Source organism: Acomys russatus, chromosome 29 (genome assembly GCF_903995435.1).
Source record: "Acomys russatus chromosome 29, mAcoRus1.1, whole genome shotgun sequence".
NCBI classification, from domain to species: Eukaryota; Metazoa; Chordata; class Mammalia; order Rodentia; family Muridae; genus Acomys; species Acomys russatus.
In genome coordinates this window covers 39,436,592-39,443,580 of record NC_067165.1, presented here as the reverse complement: position 1 = coordinate 39,443,580, position 6,989 = coordinate 39,436,592, and the positions used below count along the sequence as shown (strand labels likewise).

At 54.9% G+C, this 6,989-nt stretch overlaps 1 protein-coding gene across 1 annotated transcript in view; it reads left to right on the top strand.

Moving 5' to 3' along the window:
* Positions 1-938: 938 nt before the first annotated feature.
* The window catches only part of Disp3 (dispatched RND transporter family member 3), a 48,689-nt gene continuing 42,638 nt past the window's right edge, over positions 939-6,989 (top strand). The window contains exon 1 of the mRNA XM_051171775.1: positions 939-1,310. The gene's annotated coding sequence lies outside the window, so the exon portion shown is untranslated. The remainder of the gene's footprint in view (positions 1,311-6,989) is intronic.

The following is a 6,989-nucleotide window of genomic DNA, read 5'->3' as shown; positions in this document are numbered from 1 at the left end:
TCATGTACTTGGTAAGCCATCTCCCTGGCCCCTAAGTTTCCTCTTTCAAAAATACAGATCAGAGAATGGGCCACACAGCTTAGAGCCAAGTGTGGGACTTTTGACATTCTTATTTCATGATGGAACCCTGCATTCTTTCACATAAAACAGAGACTTTTTGAAGGGCAAAGGTTGCAGCTCACTTGTTTCTCGGTCTCCCAGGTTCTCCAGAAGTTCACGTTCTGATTTGTGTCATAATCACCTGGGTGGCCTCTCAGCCAGCAGTGGGAAGGCGGCATCGGGTCCTTTTGAGGGCTCCCTTGGCTCTCTCCTTGGGTGACATCAAGGCCAAAATGAGCATTGAGAGAGAAATGAAACGGGGATGGCTGGTTCCTGGACCCTTTCCTCTTTGGGCACCCTTTCGGCAGGGGATGTCAGGCAGACCTCACGCTGCTACTGGAGGAGTGCCTGGTCCTTGGGGCTGGCAGGGCTCTTGGCTCTGCTTTCAGAGAGGTGAATAAAAGAGGGAGGGAGGGATGGTGCCAGGCGTCTGGGCTTGGCAGCCACCTCCGGAGGGCATCCGGGGATGCCCTGGAGTGTCCAGCAGGCTGGTTAGGTGCCAAGGCTGGGCAGATGGGGCTGAGAGCAGCCAGCAGGAGCACACGCCTGGGAGAGACCTGGGCACCCAGAAACCTAGCGGCGGGGGGGGGGGGGGGGGGGGGGGGGAGGAGGGTAGGGGGGTGGAGGGGCCGGTAGGGGGCTTGGCCAGGCTGTTTGCAGACACTGAGACTGACCCCCAGGGGTCGCTGCGCTTGGCGCAGCCCCTGCTCGCGAGCAAGGGGAGCCTGGCTATACCACTACACGGCTCCCGCAGGGGGATCGACAGCCAGGGCGGCGCCTGGCGGCGGGATCGGGGGACAGCAGCGCGCGGCGGAGCGCAAGCCCTCGCAGGACGGTGACGCAGAGCCCACAGGCGCTGAGGCTGGAGGCGCCAGTGGCCGGGGGGAGGCGCGACTCCAGAGCCTGCCTGGGACACCCCCGCACCCCGTGGTAGGAACCGGGACCCAAACAAAGGCGGGCGGCAGATAAAAGGCGGCGGCGGCTCCGAGTGTTTCGGGTGCGCGCTAGGGACGCAGTTGTCACGGACCTGGCCACGGTCTGCTCGGTCTGCACGCCCAGGAGCGGAGCTTGGGGGCCGCTGGCCTCCTGAAGCTCTGAGAATCTTTCCTCCTGAGACTCCCTACAAGGGACAAGTGTTCACGGCGGGGTGTCCGAAGCCCCCTATCCCCTGCGGCACCCGTGTTTCAGCCTAGCTCAGCTCAGCCAGCGAGGTGAGTGGGACTGCCGCTGGGCGCCATCGGGGCTGGGGGTGTGTTGTTCCGAAGAGGGGAAGGGTCTAACGCGCCACATACACTCCGGCCTGTGCTAGGGGCCGGGGAAGTGCGGGGAGTTCTCCCGCTCTCAGGCCATCCCGATCGAGGGCCTCGGCGCGGTAGGGAAGCCAGCTGATGAGGACAGAGTTCAGATCTCAGAGCTCGTCCTCGCGCCCCTAGGCTTACTTATATCAACGCGCTAGGGAGCTGTGCAGCCTTGGTCTGCCGGAGCGAGCTTAAGATCCAGAATCATCCCAGCTCCTGATCTCTGTACCCCTGCTCGTCCCAGTGGGCGTCTGTCTGGGTCCATAAAAGTTGAGCGTCAGCCTGAAGCCATCCCCAATCCACCTGTCCGCCTGGTTTCAGAGAAGGGAGGGGACAGGGAAAGGTGAACGACGGCCTCTGCAGCTGCCCTCTACTTGGGCGCACTCACGCTCTCGGCGGGACGTTCTTGAGTCCTGGGCTGCGGTTAAGCCGCTGCAGGTGACGCTGCATGCTTGAATCTCTGGGAGTCCGGCAGGTGATGGAAGCCGAGCGTTAGACTCGGCCCAGAACGCCAGCAAGGACTGTGATGGGGCGGGCATCTGAGCAACCGTGGAGCAGTCAGGGAAAGATTACTAGCGCAAGTGGCGGCGAGTTCCTTGAGCCAGCCCTGCTACTGGGAGAACTTTTCCCAACTCCCTGGGGGAGACGCCTCCTTGGAGGTTTCCTCTGCCGGACCTCTGTCTGCTCCACGGAGGGTGCCAGCTAACTGCGGTGCTGACCGAGTCTGGGTGTTGGTCCTAGTCATTTAGCACCCTCGGTCAGTACCGCGGACAGCGCACTGAAGCCTACAGCCCCCAAGCTCCAAACGCACGAATGAAGCACGCACAGCGCACACACTATGTATAGACCAGTCGCGAACACTCCATGCACAAATTCACACTCCGCTCTGGTAAACATACTCCCATCGTGGCTCATAGGCGCACACAATGCACACAGAGACCTAGGATTCACACCCACGTGGACCAGCCTAATCTTCCCACAAGCCCCGGTTCGTGGACCGGGACACATCTCACTCGGAGGATGCTCTTGCTGGAGGATGCTTAAAACCCCAGGCTCCAGAGACCACTGCATAGGACTCCCGCTGATACCTCACCTCACACAGAGGCTCAGGCTGTGGGACACAGACACTGGTGTGTACACACACAACCAACATAGGCTCTAACAGCCCCCCCCGCCCCCCCCCACCGCCCCCTCTCCCCTTCTACTGCAGACCTTCCTGAATCAGAGTATCTGCCAAAAGGAGCAAAGCAGCTGTTAGGCTCAAAGAAAGCTCCGGGCAGCAGCCCAGCTAGGCAGGCAGGCGCCTCACAGTCTTGGTTTGAAGCTCAGTGTCCATTTCGGACTCTCCACCCCCAGGCCTGCTCAAGCCTCTTCCTGGCATGTCTTTTTCCCTCCAGGGTCTGCAGTCTTCGCTAGTGCTGCCTTTGTTCCCTGCTCTGTTCCTCCCCACGGTTGTCTTTCAGATGCACACCCTGTGGTCTTTTCTGTCCGTCAACCTTCCTGGCTGCTTTCGTTCCTTTTTCTGACTTTCCTTCACTTGAGTCTTTCCCGGTCTGTGCTATGATACCCACACTGGCACTGCTGGCCCTTGGGGGCACTGACTCCAGCTTGCTTCCTCGGCAGCAGTTTCTTTTCACCCATTCCTGTCTCTTCGAGTATCTGCCTCTCTCTCTCTCTCTCTCTCTCTCTCTCTCTCTCTCTCTCTCTCTCTCTCTCTCTCTCTCTCTCTCTGCCCAATAGCTTTGATACCTTTCACTGACAATCTAAGGAAATTTTCCAAAGCCAGAACCTCAGAAAAGTGTTTCAAGGGGCCCCAGAACCTGGAGAGCGAGATAAAGGCACTGGGATCCTCGGTTTCTCCTCTCTCCTCAAAAGCTGGTGCTTTGAAGGCTCTGGGCCCATACCCCAGCTTGCCATTTGACACTCTCTTGTTGTCCTTAAAATCTAGGAAACAATTGAGAAAATCCTTGGAGTAGAGAGAGAACCGAGCCTGAAATTCTGGTCTCAATTGGTCACCGGTGCCCAGTGCCCCCCTGGAGAGACTCTCATCATATTCTCAGCTTTGGGCTTTCCATTGTAAGTGGGCAGAGCTGCCCACGGGATCCCTTTTAGGACTTGGCTTTGAAGACTGCTCACTCTATAGCGAGTGCCTTGACTTGAGATTGAAACTCATGGCTGGAAACCCCCAAAGGTTACGGTGCCTCTTCACTTCCTCAGAACTCCTCACTACTGCTAAGGACACCCTGCTCCTGTGTAAGGGGTGCTCAGCTGATTTTCTTACTAGGACCAGAAATTCCAGGTAATTTCCTTATGTCACATTCGTTGCTCAGGTTTGGTCTCCACGGAGGCAGGCACTGATGTAGCTGTCTGTGCATCCACCATGCCAAGGCATGATGGCCCAAACCCTCTTTCCTGGTTAGCCAGCACACATGTCCAGAGTTTCTGGGCTGAAGATCCTGGTCCCTAGACACATGGCCTCACAGAAAGGACAGCCCACAATATTATTTTGGCAATCGGCCTCAAGTCTCTCGGACTCAACCAAGCAAGTCTGCTTATGAACAGTCAGACCTGGGCAGGGAAAGAAGCACCATTTGGCTAAGCTCCTTCTCACAGCCTCTTGATTTGGGGGCTGCAAAGCGATGTGCCAAGAGGTGTGGTGGGCTCCCCAAGGGAGCCACCAATCCACCATTGGTTATAAATACAGGCACCCAAAAATGCTGGTCATGGCAATGGCATGGGAGCTGATAGTAACAGTCTTGGCATTGATAGCTGACAGTAGCAGAATTTTAACAGCAAGCATGGTGGCTAGTTCTCCATTTCCTTTCCCTACTCTTGGAAATTATCTCCTCACCCTACCCCTCTGTGTCCCCTCTCCTGCATGCCTAGCTATGGGCAGTGATAACCACTGTCTGTGTCCTAGCTGAGGGGGCTTGTCATTTGAAAACCCTCTCTCTCTCACTGCCCACCCTTCCCCCACTGGGGCCTGTTTCTGCCCATGGATCAGGAGAGGTATCAAAGTCTGTCAAAACACCCTCCAAGGCTGGATTCCAAAGCACCAATATCCTGGGGAAAATAAATAAAGAGAACAGCATCAGCCTGAAATAGAAACACACACCCAGTCACAAATATGCATGTTCTCCATGAGTCGCATTTCACGGGCAGACAGTGCAGCACGCGCTCCAGATGCTCAACAAAGGCCAGAGGCAGGGATGCTGCGAGACCAGGTCAGGGAAGCCAGCAGAACCTTCTCAGTGTGCGAGCTTTGCACACTGGGAGACCACAGGGCCACCCTCCTGGGCTGCCCTAGATGGAAGGTGCCAGAAGGCACATGGTAGTTAATATGCCCCTGAGGGTTAGTCACCAGTTGTTTGGAGAGGGACATGCAAGGCTGATGGCCCCAGGTCCTGTTTACAGTGAGAGGCTGGCAATGGCAGCACCGTAACAGCAGCTGCCAGTCATTGGACGCCTGCCCTGCGTGTGCCAGACGCTAACACATACATGTGCGGTCATATTTAAGCTTTGAAGTCTTCTGGTGGCACGGGGGTTGTTATCCTCAAGCAGCTAGTTTGAGGCCACACAACCTGAGGAGTCCAAGTAGGGAACTGAATTTCTTGTTTGTTGGTTTTGTTTTTCATGAGAGGGTTTCTCTGTGTAGCTCTGGCTACCCTGGGAACTCACGCTGTAGATCAGGCTGGCCTTGAACTTACAGAAATCATCCGGCCTCTGCCTCCTAAAGATGTGCGCCACCATATCAGGCAGGACCAAATTCTTATTTGAACGAAGCAAAAGTCTCTGTTTTGCTCAGGTTTCTGCATTGTTGTGGCTAATTCTTTCTTGTTTATTTTATATGCTTTGTCAAGAAAACCACTTATGCTTGGCACAGTAGGACATGCTGTCATCTCAGTATTGGGAGGGCTACTACATTCAAGGCTAGCCTGGGTTATGTAGTGAGACCTTGCCTCAAAAACCAAAACAAACCAAATGAAACAAAACAAAACAGGCTACCTATGCAATTGTTTACAAAGAATATAAATTTCTCTGCCTGTGCGTTTAAGTTAGCATTATCACAAACCTGTTTCTCTGTGGCTTGAGCTGGCACCCTGAACTGGGTGCCCAGGGTGACTAGGCTGAGGCTGGGTCTGAGTGGCTCACTTCTGCATCTTAGACTCTTATCTCCAGCCTTGGGAGTCTAACTGGCATCCTGAGAGATGGAGTCCCACTGTAAAACGTGGGCTAGGAAAGACACCTTCATTCAAAAGAGATTGGGGGCCAAAGAGGCTTTGCAGATGGGGAATTGACTTCAGAGAAGGCAAGTAAGTCCCCCAGCATCACACAGTATTCTAGTGCCAGAACCTGAGTCTTGTTGTCTTAAAGAGGCTTCTGGGGCAATCTGGCTGGCCCCTAGGTGACTAAACTGATGTGGGCAGTGAGGCTAGCCGTGCCCCTTCCGGGGCAGAGATGAAGTTCTTGCTGTTACTGTTCAACCCGTCTCTGCATCCCCACTGACATCAGGCTGGACCGCTTCCTACCCCAGGTCCACCATGGCCAGTAACCGACGCACACACCGACATGCCAGCCATGTATCAGGCGTGTTGCTAAATGCCCTTTGGAGTCTAATGCCCACAACCACCCTGAAGACATGGGTTCTTAGTCCATTTCACAACGGAAGAAAGCAAGCGAGGCAAGAGAAGTTGAGTCACTGGCCCAAGGACATATAGCTAGTTAAGGAGCAGATGGATCCAGCAGAGTGAGGAGAGGGAGGCTTGGGACCAGACCCAGGGGGAAGGTGGGAGCCACTGGGCAGCCCCAGGCTATTTATAAGACACCTCTCCAGCTTTGTCACGATTTCTGGCACTAGCAGCTGCTGTGTCCCTGCCAATCCCTGCAAGGAAGAAACCCAGGGCAGCATCTCGGACCAGATGCTGGAATGTATGGGGTGGAAACATTTTACCTTGGACTCCAGGTAGAGAAGCCACCAGAGAGGGCATCATGGCATGTGGGCGCATTGCCCTAGATTCTGGCATCCCACTTCTTTCTTTTTAATTCCTCTCTCTAAGGGAGCCAGCCTGGGGACCTGGGAAGTTTAGAGTTTCATCGGTGACAGGATCAGGCCTCAAGGTATCGGGGACTAGGAGGTAGGGACAATGGAAAGACCTGTACAGGTTTTGATGCTAGCTTGTGCCATCCGGGTCCCCTCCAGAGGGCAATCTTTAGAACCAGTGTGGGCTATCCGAGGAGATGTTATCAGGGCCTTAAATCTCCTGGGAAAGGCCTCTTTAATCCCCTGCACCCCTGAGCATCTGCATGCACAGCCCATGTGCCAGGCACTGGGCATTCAGAAAATAGATAGCCCTGTCTTGATCCATATAAAGTACCATGGAGTCCGCTACCCACCCCTGACTCCTCCTGCCCTAAAAGCAAAGGTGACCGGTGATGGATGATGGCTCTCTTGTGTCGCTACCAGAAACAGAAAAGGAACCTCGTATTTTTCTGGGACTAAGGACCTGATCCAAGCGAGTGGTCTTCCCCAGGTCAGGGAGAAAGTTTCCATGGGTGCCCTATTAACCATAAAGCATGCTTGTCAGCTTCTGT